Here is a 20,904-nt window from a genome sequence, read left to right as displayed (position 1 = left end):
CATATGCATCAAGTCTATACATATTTCGACAACATCTAATCAAAGAACATTAGTTGATTTTTCAAAAATCTTACACTAAACTGTCTTATCATTAAAGTGAGCATGCTTTCAAATTCCAAAAATGCAACGTTTAGTCAATTGATTGGAAAAGCATGACAATATGAGATAACAAATTCCTACCACCTCATCCTACAAAAGCATGCATACTACCTCAATTATATATTAATTATTAAAATATGATTTTTTTGAATTATATGTTAAATAAACATAATGACCTTACAAAAATATGATTATAAACCTCTATTTAATCCACTTAAATGTTTCTTCCATCGAGGTTCAAACCCGTGACGTTCCCATCTCAAAAATGGGTCCCTCTTGGTCGACCCAACCCAAACCACCCCATTAATTAATTAATTAATAATAATAATCTGATTTTCCTTTTTCTAAAATCAAAATTTAAATATTAATTAGTTAAATTAATTAACCAATTTAAATAATCAAGTTAAATCATTGCTCCCACCAAGATTCAAACCCTGGTGGGGCAAGATTTTGCTCAAAGGACAATTTCGGCCCTTTCTACCTAAAATTCACCTCCACCTTATTAATTAAATAATTAATTACATATTTAGGGTATTTAAGATACTACTCTTAGATTTAAAAAAGACCATTATACACCCCTAGACTTCCAAACTTAAGATTTCCCCTTTTTAAGTCCAGTAAAAACTCATCCAGGTAAATCTTCATATTCGGGAGGCCTACATGGGTGGAGCCAACCTTTCGTAGCTCTACTAAATCCTCAAGGTAGTTGGCTTGGAGATTGCAAGGGTTCAGAGGTCTGGTTCTACGCGCATCAATTCGTGTGAACCCTGTCTAATCGTAGGCATTCTAAACACATTAAGCATTACATAGCATATCCATTTTTAGGATTGCTACATTATTTCCCCCTTAATAAAATTCATCCCCGAATGACACTTCACATCATTTTTTAAAATAAAGAGGGTGATTTTCAAAAATATTATAACATACTTGAGACTTTACTCTTTTGGAATTTCTGTTTCACACTTACTATGGATAATGCATATTACTAAAGCTTATCTGAAGCTTTATATTTGAGATTGAGGAACTTCCTTTTCAATCCCACCTAATTTTATGCACCTCACAAATCATGCAAAACAAAAAATATCATGTCCACGCTATATAAAAATAGCAACATTATATGCAAACATGAATTCATTTTAGCTCACTATTGCACTAAAACTTAGAGTTTCTTAAACAAAAACAGTCTTAGGAGGAGTATATCTAACCACTTAGATAACATCTTGTTGGCCTTAAGATTTGAAATTATATGGCTTTGTTGGATTTGTCCACGCCCTGCCTATTAATACCCTATCTCATTTGGCAACTGAGACCTCACTACCCTGGTTTGATAGTCTATGGTAGCATAACACTTGGAATAAAATCCATACCTAAGCTATTCAATGTTTTTTGCTAGTGAATATCTGATTCACATATTAGTAGGTTGGTGCACATCCTTGAAACCTACTAGCAGCTTCGCATTAATACACTAAGGAACTTCTTGCTAAACTAGTCTCGTCAAAGCATACAACATAAATAAACACATAAGTCAGCAACAACCATGATGACTCCAACATATTAACTTCATACTAGTGCATAAAACCATACACATGAAAAACTAAATTAGGCTACACACCAGAGACATCACCAGAGGTGTCTTCCCCTACACCTCTATAATTGAGTGCGAAGCCTCGTTGCTTTTTTTGAGCCTCTTCACTTGGATCATTCGGCTGAACTTTCTCCTTCCCTTTTTCTCGACCTCTCATATATGGACAATTCTTCATCATGTGACCCGGTTCGCTACAATTGTAACAAGAGTTAGAGACCCTCATACACCCTCTTTCATGAAGCTTTCCACACTTCCTACAAGGTGGACCCTCCTGAGTTAAATCTACTTCACTGTTTATCTTAACTCTAGGCTCAGAATCCCTATCATAGCGAACCTTGGATGAACATAACTGCCCTTGATGGGAGAGTCCCTTCTTAAACCTTGTCTTATCCCTAATTTTAGTATTACTCTTCCTCGAAAAATTCTTCTTAGTTTTCCTTGACCTGTTCCCGGCCCTAATATGTTTCCTCTTCCTGCTTTCCTCCACTAGTGGGACATGCACCATAAGCTTCGAATGTCCCATGTTGGCCTGCAACATATCACTCATACACTCCTCCTGGAGATCCTAAGCAATCTTAGATCCAGTGGAAACGGGAGGATTCATCCTCGTGAAGTCCCTTAGCCTTCTAGCCATGGTGCTGGCAGGTGAGTTCTTTCTGGGAACACCTTGTTGCTATGCCTGGGATTTCATAGCCTGAGCATGTGAAGTGATGGATTGGGAAAACTATACCAAGGATGCCCTCACTTCTCCATTTGTCAACCCATTTGGGTTAACAGGCATCTCCATTCCAGCAGGTGGAGCCTAGGGAGGAACATGATTTACCACAACAGCTACTCCTCCAATCTCTCCGCCTGCGTTTCTCCTTGTATTCTTCTTTCTGAATCTCATGAGTTGATTTTATATACTCTCTATCACCAAGAAATAAGACATTAGATAAAGCATGATAAGATCAGAAGAAGGGAATTTTTCCTATGCATCATGCAGTCTCGAAATCAGGATAGTGGTGCTCTTCACTACCATGACTTAGAAACTACTCAATGTGGTTGATCTGAACTTATTACTCTCAGAATTTAACCGAATACTCTGATACAAACTTTGTCACGACCGGAGTCTAGACCCTAGAAGAGAACGACGTCGTTGACCTCTCATAGGTCGCAGACAAGCCTACGTACGTCATTTTTACTTCATCTATGTTAATTTTAGAAGAAAATTTGAACTTTTTATTACTTAAAATTCATTTAAAACATTTTACTTAAACTCATAAACATTCACAATCAACCATCTAATAATAAGATCATCACATGAAAGAAATAGTTCCATACTGCATTATATGTATACTTGCTAAAATAGCACCAATACACTGTTTTAAATAAGATGAGGCGCAAGTGGAACATATCCACTAACTCAAACATTTATCTAACCTAGAATATAATGGGCAATCATCCTCGAAATCATGAGGGTCTACCAAATCCGGTTACAACGTCGTACTATAATCTCTAACATCAACCTATGCATGCACCTAAAAGTAGATATTGTATGGGATTAGTACACATCTGTATTAAGTATGGGTATATGAAAGGACACACCAAGGACATGCATGAGTAAGAATAGCTCTTTCCTAACAACATGATTTATGGAAAGTCAAGTCACGGGACCTTCCAAATTTGGATTATGAATGTCAGTGGGCTTGACAAATTTGGATTAGGAAATTTATGCCATAAGAGTAACATGCATTATCATACTTATCATTTTGCAAACAGTACATAACGTATTGCACATATCATATCATGTAGTTCACAAAAATTTTCTCACGAAATTTTTATGAAATTTTAATTAATTTAGGTCATGGGTTCAATCACCAATGAACTTTGCATTTTTTAAAGAAAATAAACGGAGCTCATTTTATTGAAAGTTGGCCGAGACTACAACTTCCAGCAGGCTAGATATTTAAGTCTCTTCCAATCCATTTTTGTCTTAATATTTTGTTGATTTTTTTATAGATTTCTTGTACTGATGTCTTGGGTTCAATCTTTAGTGATTTCACTTATTTTAAATTTAATTTTCATTGCATTTTGTATCTCTTTGTTTGGACAAACAAAACCTACCAAATGCTTGAAATTTGTTAACTATTTTTGTCTTCTTTTTATCATTATTCATACGTTAATTCTTAAGACATTTTAGGGATCATTTGGTGCATCTTTAAGTGTAATCTTTTTATGATTATACTCAGCAATGAATTACAATCACATCCAGAAACATTACACCACTTTTACACCTCATGATTTAGCTATACATTCGCACATAAAATTCAACCATAAAAACATATCATTTTTCACATGCTTTCAGTTGACATAAGTTAACATGCTTACAATTCCAAACACATTATCATGAACACATTATCATAAAAATCATACTTCATACTTAAACTACCAGCAAACATACCAACAACATAATCTCTAACCTATTTCACATTGATATCAAAGGGATACTAGGGACTAGGAGTTCGACAAGAACGGGAACAACCTTAGTTTCAAGATTCGTTGAATTCACGGGAAAGAAAATTCTCTTGGATAAAGTAGTCAGGAGAGAAACTCATACCTTATTTCAGTGTTGTTCAACCCACTACTGGCTGCTCGAAAACCTTCTCCAAACTCACGTCCAAATCGTGAAACTCCAACATAAACCCGACAGAACTTTGCTTTACGTTTTTGGTTAGCTTGTTTTTTTATATTTTTCATGTAAGTTCTTCAAGTGTGAAGAAATTTTTTAGATTTTCTGTTCTTATGTTTTGGTTAGGCAGAGAGAACGTGAAAGAAAGTGAGAGAGAGAGAGGCAGATTGTGAGAGTTGATGAAACGTGAAAATGAGAGAGATTCCTGAGGATTCTAGTTGAGACTTAGTCAATATAAGGTTTGTTCAAATGTTAAAATCAGACTTTTTTTTGAATTATGTGTTAAATGAACATAACGGCCTTGCAAAAATTAGATTATAAAAAGGATACTTTGAGTTTTGGCATGAGGTACATGATGGAATTAATGGTAGTTAAAAAAATTATATGTGAAACATTGTGAGAAGTTTACATTGGGTGTGATTGAATAATTATTCCTCGATGAGAAAGTATTTATAGATTTGAAATTAGTTCTATTGGTCTTGGGTGTGACAAATTTTTGTCATGTAATACCTAAATGGAAAGAGGGAGCCATATTTTGAATTTTCTATAGACTACAATGTGTTTGCAAAGAAGAGTTTGATACTAGTGACAATTGAGAATAAGGTAAATGGCTGGTGTAGTTGTGATGATTGTTGTTATTAAATGTGTTACCTTCAATAGAGTTTTGTGAAAAGTATGTGGGGTTTGCTAAATTGAATGTGTGTAATAATATAATGCAGAGTAGACCGCTGGATAATGGTTAGAAAAAGTGTCACGACCCAAAACGTGTCGTGAGTGGCACCAACATTTATCCTCCTATGTGAGCGAACCAACCAATCTAAACCCCATCATTTTAACCGTAATAAACAAAATACAATGCGGAAGACTTAAAACTCATCAATGTAACCAATAAAGAACTTCTAAAATTAAAAACTTATTATTATCCCCAAAATCTCGAAGTCATCATCACAACAACATCTATCCTCAAATTACTAACGCTAAGAGTATCTAGAAAGCTAGAATAAATAAAAACCTAGTCCATGCCGGAATTTCAAGGCAACAAGACATGAAGAAGAAGATCCAATCCAAGCTAGAAGCGTTAGCTCACCCTGAAATCCTGTGTAATGAAGACTGGCTAGAGTTGCGGTTGAGTTGAAGACGATGGAACGTTTGCTGTAGTCCACCAATAACAAAGAAAGAAACATACAAGTAGGGGTCAGTACAAACACAAGTACCGAGTAGATATCATCGGCCAACTCAAAATAGAAAACAGTATATATCAGATAATTTCATAAAATCAACTACAAATACTCAACATGCGGCATTTACAATTACTATAACCCTTGGTCACAACACCAAGAACATCAATGAGGACTCACGCCTCCCCATCATACTCATTTTGGAATTAGGTTCATTAAATTGAGTATATTAACATCTGTCAAGATTCATTATCTTAATTTCTCTCGTGTTGGTACGTGACACTCCGCTCCATATACTATCCTGGTGCCGGAACGTGACACTCTGATCCCCTAATACTACGTGTCGGTTCGTGACACCCGATCGCCCTAATACTATTTGTCGGTTCCTGACACCAGACCCAGAATAGGATGCATCACAATAAACAATGAAGTTCTTACCTTCAACTGGCAAGGTGAGAATTGGTGCAGTAGTCAACAAAGTCTTGAGCTTCTGAAAGCTTTCTTCACACTCGTCCGACCATACAAATGGAACACTCTACTTAGTCAAGTTTATCAATTGGGAAGCAACACAGGAAAATCCCTTGATAAATCGACGGTTGTAGCTAGCTAATGCAACAAAGCTCCTTACTTCTGACACATTAGTAGGTCTCTCCCAATTCTTCACTGCTTCAATCTTAGATTAATCCACCATCACGCCATCCTTAGAAACCACGTGTCCCAAGAAGGACACTGAATTTAGACAAAACTCACACTTGGAGAATTTGACATAAAGCTTTTTCTCCCTCAACATTTCCAACACAATTCTCAAGTGCTCCTCATGTTCTTTCTTGCTCTTTGAGTATATACTAGTATATCATTAATGAGTACAATGACAAAGAGATCCAGATATGGCTTAAAAATCCCATTCATCAAGCTCAAGAAAGTAGAAGGGGCACTCGTAAGCCCAAAAGACATTACTAAGAACTCATAATGCCTATACCTGGTCCGTAAAGCAGTCTTGGGCACATCCGTTGCCCGTATTTTCAATTGATGGTAACCGGATCTCAAATAGATTTTTGAGAAGGTACAAGCACCTTGTAACTGATCGAATAAATCATCGATGCAAGGAAGAGGATACTTGTTCTTAACCGTTACCTTATTCAGTTGTCTGTAGTCTATGCACATCCGAAAGCTTCCATCCTTCTTCTTCACAAAAAAAACAGGAGCACCCCAAGGGGATGCACTTGGTCTAATGAAGCCTTTTCTCAACACTCTTGAAGTTGGTCCTTTAACTCCCTTAACTCAGCGGGAGCCATTCTATAAGGGGGTATAGAAATGGGGCGAGTACCCGGTTCAAGATCGATGCAGAAGTCAATATCTCTATCCGGTGGCATACCAGGAAGGTCTGCGGGAAACACATCTAGAAACTCACAGACTATCGAAACCGACTCAATTGAAGGTACTTGGGTAGTATAATCCCTGAGATGTGCCAAGAAATCTAAACACCCTTTACTAACAATTCTCTTAGCACAATGAAAGGACATGATACGAACTGGAGTGGAAGTGTAGTCGCCCTCCCATACTAACGGATCTGTCCCAGGCTTGGCTAACGTCACAGTTTTAGCATTACAATCCAAGATTGCAAAATTTGGAGAAAGCCAAGTCATACCCAGAATTACATCGAAATCAGCCATTTCTAAGATAACCAAGTCTACATGAGTATTGCTCCTCACAAAAGTCACAAGAAAAGACCTATACACGTTTTCAACTATCACAGACTCACCCACCGGAGTAGAAACACGAATAGGCATGTCAAGCAATTCACAATATAAATTAAGACCATTAGCAAATGAGGAAGATACATAAGAAAACGTGGATCCAGGATCAAACAATACAGAAGCCATGCAATCAAAAGCCAAAAAATTACCTGTGATGACAACATCAGATGTCTCCGCTTCAGATCTTCATGGGAAAGCATAACAATGGTCCCTATCACCTGTTTGCCCGTTGCCCCTACCATGTTGTGCTGTAGTGGCTCCAGTTTGCCCGTTGCCCCGGCCTTTTTGGTGACCACCACTACCTCGGCCACCACGTCCTCCCGAATAACGGCCTCTTCCATGACCACCTCTACCTCTGCTTATTGGGGGTCTATAACTCGGTTTTGGACAATTCCTCCTAATATGTCAAGTCTCTCCACATCCATAACATTCTCTGGATTTGATAGGTCTCTGTGAAAATGACGAAGTCTTGGGATAACCACCAAACTCAGAGAAATATTGGTCGGTCTGCGGTGGACCCCCAACTATAGTCTGTAGTGAAGACTGAATAGGTCGGGCTGGGTAACCTCCTGAACCCTGCCCTCTGGAGTAAGAACCATTAAACTCACCTTCCTTACGAAACCTTTTTGATGTGGATGCCATGGTGAAGTCATCAGGCTTCACTCCCTCTACCTCTATCACGAAGTCTACCACTTCTTGAAAGGATTTCGCTGTAGCCGCTACCTGTAAAGCTGAAATTCGCAACTCTGATCTCAACCCCTTCACAAAATGGCTAATCCGCTCTTCTGGAATGAAACATAGCTAGGTGGCATACCTGGAAAATGCGCAAAACTTAGCCTCGTACGCAGTGACCAACATCCTACCTTGCTCTAGGCTCAAGAACTCATCTATCCTCCTATCCCTCAATGTCCGGGGGATATACTTCTCCATGTATAAGTTAGAGAACGACGCCCAAGTCATAGGTGGTGCCTCTGTTGGCTGACACTCAACAAGTGACCGCAAGCACATTTTGGCGTTCCCTCGAAACTGATAGGTCACAAACTCAACACCAAATCGTTCTACTATACCCATCTTGTGTAGTAGCTCATGACAGTCAACCAGAAAATTGTAGGCATCCTCAGATTCAGCACCCTTGAAGACTGGAGGTTTCAATTTCAAGAACTTACTGAAAAGTTCGTGGTGATCACTAGTCATTATAGGCCCTGTAGCCAATCGAGGAAACGTGCCTATTTCCAATGAGGCATCCATGAGGGGAGCCCCAGCAGCGGCATGTCGTACCTCCGGAACCTGAGGTGCTTGTGCAGAAAACACTGAAGGTGTCAAGCCTTGATCAGATAACCCGCTAAGATAAGCAAGAACCTGATTGATCATCTCTGGGGTACAAGATGGGCTAGGTGCTCGTCCTCTTCCTCTAGAGGACGTCCTCCCACGACCTCTTCCACGGCCTCTTGTCACTACTCCTCTTCGAGCTACAGCCCCAGTGGCTTGCTCAGATGCTTCTTGTCTTGCCGATGTTGGTGTTGGCGCAGTCGTTGCTCTAGTTATAACCATCTACGAAATAGAGTGAAGATGGTCAGATACCAATTTGTGTCACCTAGATACCAATTGGATCCAAGTAATAGCACGAAAGAAAGAAAGAAAGAATGGAATTTTCCTAAAATCTTATAGCCTCTCAAAGAAAAGTAAAGGCGTCCCCCTACCGTTCCTCAAGACTCTACTGGACACGTTCTTGTGTGATGAGACCAATGAACCTAATGCTCTGATACCAAGTTTGTCACGACCCAAAACGTGTCATGAGTGGCACCCAAATTTGTCCTCCTATGTGAGTGAACAGACCAATCTAAACCCCATCATTTTAACCGTAATAAACAAAATACAATGCGAAAGACTTAAAACTCATCAATGTAACCAATAAATAACTTCTGAAATTCAAAACTTATTATTATCCCCAAAATCTCGAAGTCATCATCACAACAACATGCATCCTCAAATTAGTAAAGCTAAGAGTATCTAGAAAGCTAGAATAAATAAAAAGCTAGTCCATGCCGGAACTTCAAGGTATCAAGACATGAAGAAGAAGATCCAGTCCAAGCTAGAAGCGTTAGCTCACCCTGAAATACGGTGTAATGAAGACTTGCTAGAGTTGCGGTTAAGTTGAAGACGACGGTACGTTTGTTGTACTCCACCAATAACAAAGAAAGAAACATACAAGTAGGGGTTAGTACAAACACAAGTACTGAGTAGATATCATCGGCCAACTCAAAATAGAAAACAGTATATATAAGATAATATCATAAAATCAACTACAAATACTCAACATGCGGCATTTACAATTACCATAACCCTTGGTCACAACACCAAGCACATCAATGAGGACTCACGCCTCCCCATCATACTTATTTGGGAATTAGGTTCATTAAATTGAGTATACTAACATCTTTCAAGATTCATTATCTTTATTTCTCTCGTGTCGGTATGTGACACTCCGCTCCATGTACTATCCTGGTGCCGGAACGTGATACTCCAATCTCCTAATACTACGTGTCGGTTCGTGACACCCGATCCCCCTAATAATACGTGTCGGTTTGTGATACCCGATCCCCCTAATACTACGTGTCGGTTCGTGACACCCAATCTCCTAATACTACGTGTCGGTTCGTGACACCTGATCCCCTAATGCTAAGTGTCGGTTCGTGGCACCCGATCCCCTAATCCTACGTGTCGATTCGTGACACCCGATCCTCTAACCTCATTCTTTTAGTTCATCAAATCTTATTTTATACCAAGGCATCATCATTAACAAGAGGTTTTCAAGATTGAGGATTCAATAACTTCATCGTGTTTATTTCATCACAATTATATAATCACGTTAATGCAAGCATACAATTAAGCATATAGAAGGGTTTACAATACTACCCAATTCATATCATTCGCTATTAAGAGTTTACTATGAATAGCATAAAAACCATAACCTACCTTCACCGAAGATTAGTGATCAAGCAAGCAAATTTCCCAAAGCTTTGTTTTCCTCTTCGTTTCTCCTCTCTCTCGATCATTCTTCTTCCTCCCTCTGTTCTTTCTATTTTTCTTCTTCAACCCTCTTTCTTTTACCCTAATTAGCATATAATTAAGTATAAAAGATGATGAATTAACCCAATAATTAATTCAAGGTTATCTCCATTAACCCCCAAGTAATTAAATTATTAACATTAACACACTAAATTTATAATTATAGCAGGAATAGTCCAAAACGCCCCTTAAAACATTTAACAGAAATCCGACCCAGCCTGGGATAACGCAGTCTGTGACGGCCCGTCGTGCCTGCGACGGTCCGTCCTGCTGCTTCCGTCACAGAGTTTAGAGACTCAATTCCCTGAAGAGTCTGTGACAGTCCGTCGTGCCCACGACGGTCCGTCCTGCCATGTCGTCACGAAGTTCAAAGAGTCGATTTCAGTACCCAAAATTTAGAATCTAAGTATTTTAGAACGAGACCCCCTCGACGGTCCGTCGTGCCCATGACGGTCCGTCGTGGGATTCGTCGACCAAGACAGTTTTTCCTGAAATAAAATCTGCTGCTTAAAACGACTAAATAGGTCGTTACAATAAGATCAAAGATATGGAGTCAACTACATATAATTGTTTTATACATTCATTATGGAAGGAAAATTTTATTTTATCAAACCTTGGTTCTGTACATTCTTAGGTAACAATCTACTTTGTTTCAGACATGGTTTGGAGTTTAATTCAGGGCATACGTTCATGTGTATTATATATATTTTTTCCGTATTTTATCGTAAGTAATGTTTTTTACGCTTACTTGTCTCGGTGGGATAAGACGACTATCTTTACGTCTATTGTTGGGTTGTGACAAGAAATCAAATCATTCAACTTTGAAAAATTGTTGTGTGGTTGAATGAACCAAAAACTTTTAGAACTTATATACATTGTTAGGATCAAACCCTTTGTGAAATTATTTGACAATCGCAAGAAAATCTTGAACGCTTGAACTTTTTATCCTTTTTATCCTCTTTGAACTTCTCTCTAAAACCCGAAGGTGTTTGGTGGTTTCATAGTTGTATCCCAAGATAATAAACATGTGTGGTAAATACTTGTTCCAATCATTACGTGATGTAGCTATCAAACCATCAAGACACCTACAAGGAAAATCTCCATCCCAACAAACTACATAGGGTCCACAAGTTCGTACTAGTCACATATGTCCTTATTTAATGTCTTCAGTTATCCCACTAATTGGTAGATAAGTCCATCTCAAAAACATTATTTTCCCTCTAGTTCAATAAAAAATTCAACTCGAGTTATTTGGCTTCAAATGTGAAATAAATTGAGTCCATGATGACATTATATATTGGTTTGACTTCTTAGTTATTCCTGAGGACAGAGCTATCACTGAATCTTTTTTCATTCCACTTATAAAGACGTGTTTGTGAAGAATACTAATAAGTTTGAAAACAAATTTTTCTACCTTATTTAGAATTTGAAATCTATGAAGCTAAGCATGATTTTGGGGAAGTTGGCTTGATTTTGGGAAAATTAAGTGATGTGGGTGGAGAATTTGAGGAATCTATTGGAGATTAGGAGAGAGATTGAGGAAAAAGGGATTTTTATATTTTTTTAAATGGTAGGAAAATTTTAAAAAATGTATTTATGTAATTTTCATTATGTATTTGTATGTAAGTTTGCATATTTTTGTATGTAAATTAACCAGAAACATGATATGTTTATGGTCTAGAATTTTATGTTTTTTGCTATTACGTGAACTTGATAACTGATTGAGCGCAAATCCTTTTTCCGAGTGATTTGGTTGAGGTTGTTTCTCTCTAAATTTTTTACTCTCATATTTATAGTGGATTTCTCATCTCCTTTGTGGACGTAGGTCGATTGACCAAACCACATTAAATCTTTATGTTTTTTGGTATATTTCTCATTTGCCTTCTTACTCGTGGTCTTTTGAGGTTTATTTTACTAACTTCGACATTACACCTGCTTATATTTTGTCATAACAGTTTCTTCTACATGATACATCATCACTAAAGTAATAGGAATAAATATCGCCGACTTCTCTCTTAATATGACCTTGAACAACTAATCCTTCTATCTCTCCCCTTGTTTAATTGTTTGCTTGAAACTGCCAATTTTTCTACATGTATATATATGTTAATAAAAGACATGGTGAATATATATTACTTAATGAATATTTCAAATGGATACACTCATCTTTTTTGAACCGAACCTCCGAGGCAGGCCTCTTGTACAAGGTAAATGGGAAGATGTTCAATAACATTAAAGAAACCACATGGAAATATCTTCTCCAACTTAGTAGTAATAAAAATAATATTTTCCTTCATCCTGTCTTAAATTACTCTCCAACAACTTTACAAAACACAAATCTTTTAAAAAAGATTTATCTTTGTGATTTGTTTCCATATCATTTCGGGTAGATGACTTAAAGGGATAGGAGTTAATGTTTCCATGAACACATGACAATCATGAGTTTTCATACCAATAAATTTTCCTTGATTCATATATGCTCCCTTTCCTAAATTCGAAGCATAGCCCTCCGTCATCCTCAAATCTTTAATCCACTAAGAAATTTCACTTTACTCATGCAATGTGACTGAAAGCTAAGTTTGGGCTTAACTATTTTACCATTTTGTATTTACTGCAGACATAACTCTTTTCTCCTACAATATTCCTTTATGTCCCTTCTAGCTTTTTGATTGTCTTTTGTTTTACCCTTAACATCCATCACTATGTTAAACAAATTGTCAAAATATTTTTTTCAATGTGCATCACATCAAATCATGCCACAGCAGATTGTACTCCAATATGGAAATTCCCAAAATATTTTTTGTTTGGTCCAATTATGTTCAACACCATATCTACGAAGTCTAGAAGGTGAAGCCTCTGTAAATTTAGGTAATTTAGAAACTCTATCCCAAATTTCATGCACTGTGAGTAATGAAGGTATGGGTCTCTTTGAACCTTAGTTTTTCTAAATGCACTTTAAATTTTTCTAAACTCATGGTCCATTGACAAGAACTTAAGATGACAACCAAACCATGTATTTTTTGTGTCATGCTTTAAAGTGAATGTCTTTCTATTTTTCATGCAATATGAACATGCTAGCTTTACAACTGTCATCCATTTAAAAAACATCATGTATAAAATAAAATCATTAATAGTCCATATTAAAGAAGCACACATAATAAAATTCTGCTTAGTTAATTTACCATAAGTCAAAACTCTTTCAAACCACAATTGTTTGAGCTCATGTATCAATGGTTGTAGATAAACATCAATCAAACTTTTTGGAGTACGGGACCTGAAATAACACAACTTAGAAAGATGTAGCGACTGGCTGGTCATGCATATTTCAGGAGGAAGAGTATAAAGAGTAAGAAATACGGTCAAACATAAATAAGGCGAAGCAGTATTCGAGAATGGTGTGAATCCATCTGCACACAACCCCAATCTAACATATCTTGGTTCACTAGCAATATTAAGATAATCATTATCAGAATGTGTCCATGCTTCACCATTAGATGGATGAGACAAGACACTCAACAACCTTCTAAATTCACAATATGATATCATATGTGGAGCTGACCTAATTGAGGCATACAACCTATTTAACCTAAGAACAAGAGTTAGATAATGAATCGCCTTACTTGGGACTATCTTTTCCATCAAATTCCTCTTATAATGAGCATGTCCATAAAACTTACAATTTTCTAATTCACTATCAGTACTTTAAAACAACATGCAGCCATTAACACAACAGTGAATTCTATGATCTATCAATCATACCTTGGAAATTACTGATAGATGTTCTTAGGTATGTTAAAGCTTGGATTAACTAGTTCACCCAAAAATCAACCATTGAGTCCATATCTGCGCTAGGAACATTCCAATCTGATTTAATATTCATTAATCTAACTGCAATACATCATAGAAACATCTTGCTTCTTCATAAGGAGCTTCATCAAAATATTGTTCGTATTCCATCCACCTTGAATCCAAAAAGGATCATTGATCATTTCATAAACCCTATAATGTTCAAACTTATCATGTTCAACCCTATCATGTTCAACTACATCCAGTTCTACCCTAATATTTCCATGTGGTACAAGCATATTATATTTATCCACAGGGATCGAATTATAAAACATATCATCTAATCAATCTTTTTCTCCATGATCAATACATATAAAATATCTAGGTTTAAATCAATTAAGGTACAAATGAACCATAATTGTATCTAGTTTTTAAAAAAATTCATTACTTACATGAAACACAATAACACCTAACAAATCCATTATTCTTGAAAATACCAAGTGTTATTGAATGATCAAGAAAATCTCTAGCACGGTCAATAAACATAGGTTTTATACCAACACAAATTTCATAATGCATATTATACATCCACAATGATGATTCATCAATAAAAATATAGATATTCAATTATATTATAAATTAAATTGGTAAAATGGCTTGGTGGAACCTTTTACTTTTATGAGTTTGTATTATGAATTATTCTATTTACCTATTTTTTAACTGAACCCTTAAACTCAACAAAACACAATTTAACAAACTCTTCTGACCATTGACTAAGCTTATGTGGTGTAAGATATCTAAATTATCAAAAGTGTTCAACTACACACCTATTAAGGCGAGTGAGGAGCTTTGAACTTTAGAAAAATTTTAAAATTATCAAGATATAACTTTTTTAAACCATTAATTAAAAAAACCTCCTTATTCACCCATGAAACCTCATTTTCAGCCATATCCATCTCCTGCCCAACCCCTTTTTATTTCTTTTCGCAATCTATTTATATCTACTTAGATAATCCTGGACACTTCCTTGATTCCAATAATCACCGATAGAGGGGGAGAGAAGTGTAGTTGGTCATTGGAGAGGAGAACGAGGTGAGTGAGGGTTCAAAGATCTAATCATGGCAGCAAAAATGGTGATGGTGTGCGGCGAAGATGAAGTTGAAACTGGTGATTGTGTTTGTCTAGATGTTATGTGGTGGCTTAGGTTGTTGGTTTTGTGGAGGTTGGAGGAGTAAAGGAAAATGGTGATGATGTGCAGCGAAGATGAAGGCGGAAGCAATATGAGTGGCTTCGCTGGTGAAAATGGTGATGACGGTGACAACTTGGTTCACGTGAACCAATGGGAATGAAATTTTTTTATGACTTTTACAGTTAAGAATATAATTAAATTTTTATTATTTTACCTTTAATTAAACAATTGGATTAATAATTTTGAAAATAATTATGACATGACATTAATATATCTATGTGGATATGACATGTCACTTATGTAAAAGAGAGTCCGTTACACACATGGCTGGAAGGGTTGAAAATGTTTATTTTGATTGAGTTTAAGAGTTCAGTTGACAAATGATCAAGTAGAAAGGTTCACAATACAAACATATACAAGTATAAGGATCCACTGGACTATTTCGCCTATTAAATTTAATAATAATTTACTACATTAATTCGTTGTTAATATATATTTATAATAATTACTAAATAATTAATGATTAATCTTCTCTCTTATCTCAATTTTTTTTGATATCTCAGGTACTATACTAATCAGATAGTGAGTATTCAATTTAGGTATATGTTGAGAATCAATTGAGATAACCTATGAAACGCACATAGGTTTTTGAACTGTTAATTTATATTTAGATCAAGGAAATAAATTTGTAATTACACATAAAGTTATATGATTTTGCTGCTCTTTGAAATTAAATTGATAGGCTAAAGCAACTCAATAAATTAATTATTTTTTCACTAAGCTGATCAAAAGTTTCTAAATGTTATTATCCTTGTGAAGTAAATAAATTTATTAGATTATTTTCTTCTGATGCTTATTTACTAAGTGTAGAAGGGCCTTATTTTTTGACTTGTTGATGGACTGGTCATTATTGAACATCAGAGTGGATACTTCCCATAAGACTAGGGCACTTTCTACTATTGCACCCTATTTTCCCACATGATCCAAACTTCTTTTTTCTGCCTTTTCTTGATACTTTTAACAATGTATGCTTTCTAGAATCAAATTCTTTTTTAGTTGTCTCATCGATTCCTCTCTTCCTTAATTTTCTTGGTCTTCCTGGTTGTGCTTCATATATGGGTGGCAGAGGTGGTTCCATCCATGTCTTAGGCGTTGCTCAGTGCTAGCAATTGACGAGATGGATTCAATGACTTTTTATATACTTCTCAACTTTGTAGCATTCATGAACATATATATCGGGTTCATCCTTCTTAATCCATATAGTTGCAATAGCATGACTACAAAGAATTCCTGTTAAATCCCATTTGTTACAAGAATGGGTTTTCTCCTTAAGATAGACAGAGTATAGTCTAAGATAGATATCCTCAATTTTATAGTCGAATTGGTCATATTTAATGGCAATACATTAGGTAGCTTTAGCCTTATTTTTCTCTGGCTTTAACATGATTTTTGGGTAGATTCGTTGGCAATACTTCAGCATTCTGTCTCGATTCTTTTGAACTTTAAACATCATATATATCCTAATTAATTCAAGCATTGTCCAAGTATGCCTATCTTTTGCATGTATAAGTATACTGTTGAATAACTCACACAAGTTATTTAATAAAACATCACATTTTTGAAAAGAAGTAAAAACATTTCTTGACCAGTTAATGGGAGATTTATCAATAAACCATTCAAGGTCTCTTGAATCTAATTTTGCCGTCATTTCCATTTGCTTGGAGAATTCAGGTTCTGTAGTTTCCCTGGCAGCTTTCCATTGTTATCTTTTATTGTTTGTCCTCCAAAACCTTCATTTTTGGAATTATTGTGTGAATGCCTCACAAAAAATCTATGCACAACATCTGGAATTATCTCATCAAATGTTGGTGTTAGACCTTTTTGATTATAAGAAATGAAAGTTCATGCAAAAGGATTTCGTGAGATTTCTAAGTCTTCATCAAGAAATGTAAAAAACCAACTCCATGTTTCTTTCAGTCCAACTTCCACTACTGCGAATTCAATAGGATATATGTTGTCATTTCAATCAATTTCTATTGTTGTCAATAACTGACCCCTTTTTTATGCCCTTTCAAATAACATCCATCAAACCTTATTATGGGTCAACATCCAACGAAAAATCCTTGCTTGCAAGTTGCATAACATATATAGTCTTAAAAATCTTTTTCTTCTATTGACCATTTTTTTGGACTTTCATCCAATTTCAAGATACATGTGGTCCCAGGATTACTCCTAGCTCAGCACAATAATCCCATAACATATCAAATTGCTCTTCTTTACTCCCTGTTATTACATCTAATGCCTTCTTATTTTCCATATGTAACGACCTGTTTAGTCATTTTCAGCAGCATATTTTATTTCTGGAAAAACTGGTTGAGACGACGGATCCCACGATGGACCGTCATGGGCATGAGGGACCGTCGAGGGGGTCTAGTTCCAAAACACTTAGAATTTTGAAAAATGGATACTGAAATCGACTCTCTGAACTTCGTAACGGAATGGCAGGACAGACCGTCGTAGGCACGACGGACCGTCACACATCTTCCACAGGAATTAAGTCTCTGAACTCTGTGACAGAGGCAGCGGGACGGTCTGTCGCAGGCGCGACGGGCCATTACAGGCTGCGTAATCCAAGGCTTGGTCGGATTTCTGTAAATATTTTAAGGGGCGTTTTGGACTATTCCTGCTTAAAATTATAAAGTTAGTGGTTTAATATTAATAACTCAATTACTTGGGGGTTAAAAGAGATAACGTTGAGTTAATTAGTGGGTTCATTCCTCATCTTTTATACTTAATTATATGATAATTAGGTGTAACGACTTGTTTAGTCGTTTTGAGCAGCAGATTTTATTTCTGGAAAAACAGGCTGAGGCGATGGACCCCACAACAGCCCGTCATGGGCACGACGGACCGTCACAGGGTCTCGTTTCAAAACACATAGAAAATCTGAAATTGGGTACTGAAAATCGACTTTCTGAACTTCGTGACGGAATGGCAGGACGGACCGTCACAGACTCTTCAGAGAAATTGTCTCTGAACTATGTGACGGGCAGCAAAACGGACCGTCACAGGCGCGATGGGCCGTCACAGACTGTGAAATCCCAGTCGCGGCCCCAATTTGGGTCGTCACAAACTTGGTATCAGAGCATTAGGTTCGTTGGTCTCATCACTCAAGAACGAGTCTAGTAGAGTCTTAAGGAATGGTAGGGGGACGCCTTTACTTTTCTTTGAAAGGCTATAAGTATTTAGGAAAATTCCATTCTTTCTTTCTTTCTTTCGTGCTATTACTTCGGTCCAATTGGTATCTAGGTGATACAAATTGGTATCTGACCATCTTCACTCTATTTCGCTGATGGTTAGAACTAGAGCAACAACCGCGCCAACACCAGCAAAGGCGGAACAGGGTGCGTCTGAGCCAGCCATTGGGGCGGTAGCTAGAGGAAGAGTAATGGCAAGAGACCGTGGAAGAGGTCATGGGAGGACGTCCTCAAGGAGAAGAGGACGGGCACCTAGCCCATCTGGTACTTGGGCGGTGACTCCTCCACCAACTGAGGAAGTAGTAAGAAAAGGGGAGGATGGGGAGAATGAACAAGTCCAGAATGAAGAATTGCCACCCCATCCTACCCCAGAAATGATCAATCAGGTTCTTGCTTATCTTAGCGGGCTATCTGATCAAGGCCAAGTGCCTCCAGTGTTTTCTGCACCAGCACCTCAGGCTCCACAGGTACACCATGCGGCTACTGTGGCTCCCCGCATGGATGCCTCATTGGAAATAGGCACATTTCCTTGTCTGACTACAGGGCCTGTAATGACAAATGATCAGCATGAACTTTTCAGTAAGTTCTTGAAATTGAAATCTCCAGTCTTCAAGGGTGCTGAATCGGAGGATGCTTATGATTTTCTGGTTGACTATCATGATCTACTACACAAGTTGGGTATAGTATAATGGTTCGGTGTTGAGTTTGTGACTTATCAGTTTCAAGGGAACGCCAAAATGTGGTAGCGGTCACATGTTGAGTGTCAACCAACAGAGGCACCACCTATGACTTGGGCATCATTCTCTAGCTTGTTTATGGAGAAGTATATCCCCCGAACTTTGAGGGATAGGAAAAGAGATGAATTTTTGAGCCTAGAGCAACGTAGGATGTCGGTTAGTGCATATGAGGCTAAGTTTCGTGCATTATCCCGGTATGCCACCCAACTATGTTTCAGTCCATAAGAGCGGATTCGCCATTTTGTGAATGGGTTGAGATCAGAGTTGCGGATTTCAGCCTTACAGGTAGCGGCTACAGCGAAATCGTTTCAAGAAGTGGTAGACTTCGTGATAGATGTAGAGGGAGTGAAGCCAGATGACTTCACCATGGCAACTACATCAAAAAGTTTTCGAAAGGGAGGTGAGTTTAATGGTTCCTACTCTAGAGGACAGGGTTCAGGAGGTTACTCAGTCCGACCAATTCAGTCTTTACTACAGACTGTAGTTGGGGGTCCACCTCAGACCGGTCAACACTTCTCTGAGAGGCCTATGCTTGAATCCAGAGAATGTTATGGATGTGGGGAGAGTGGACACATTAAGAGGTATTGTCCAAAACAGAGTTACAGACCTCCAAATGTTAGAGGTAGAGGTGGTTATGGAAGAGGTCGTCATTCTGGAGGACGCGGTGGTCGAGGTAATGGTGGTCACCTAAACGGTCGGGGTTATGGGCAAACTGGAGCCAATACATCACAACATGGTAGGGGCAACGGACAGACAGGTGAGAGGGCCCATTGTTATGCTTTCCCCGGGCGGTCAGAAGCAGAGACATCAGATGCTGTTATCATAGGTAATCTTTTGGTTTGTGATTGTATGGCTTCTGTATTGTTTGATCCTGGATCCACATTTTCTTATGTATCTTCCTCATTTGCTAATGGTCTAAATTTACATTGTGAATTACTTGATATGCCTATTCGTGTTTCTACTCCAGTGGGTGAGTCTGTGGTAGTTGAAAAGGTATATAGGTATTGTTTGGTGAACTTTGTGGGGAGCAACACTTATGTAGATTTGGTTATCTTAGAAATGGTTGATTTTGATGTAATTTTGGGTATGACTTGTCTTTCTCCACAATTTGCGATCTTTGATTGTAATACTAAAACGGTGACGTTAGCCAAGCCTGGGACAGATCCGTTAGTGTGGGAGGGGGACTACACTTCCAATCCGGTGCGTATCATCTCCTTTTTTTGTGCTAAGAAAATGGTTAGTAAAGGGTGTTTAGCTTTCTTGGCACATCTCAAGGATGATACTACCCAAGTACCTTCAATTGAGTCGGTTTCGGTGGTCCGTGAGTTTCTGGATGTGTTTCCTGCAGATCTTCCTGGTATGCCACAAGATAGGGATTGACTTCAGTATTGATCTTGAACCGGGTACTCGCCCCATTTCTATACCCCCTTATAGAATGGCTCCCGCGGAGTTAAGAGAGTTAAAATCCCAACTTCAAGAGTTGTTGAGCAAAGGCTTTATTAGACCAAGTGCATCTCCTTGGGGTGCTCCAGTTTTGTTTGTGAAGAAGAAGGATGGGAGTTTTCGGATGTGCATA

The sequence above is a fragment of the Solanum lycopersicum genome, chromosome 9, assembly GCF_036512215.1.
Source record: "Solanum lycopersicum chromosome 9, SLM_r2.1".
Classification (NCBI taxonomy): domain Eukaryota; kingdom Viridiplantae; phylum Streptophyta; class Magnoliopsida; order Solanales; family Solanaceae; genus Solanum; species Solanum lycopersicum.
The sequence above is the reverse complement of the archived record's forward strand: the minus strand, read 5'-3'. Positions refer to the sequence as shown.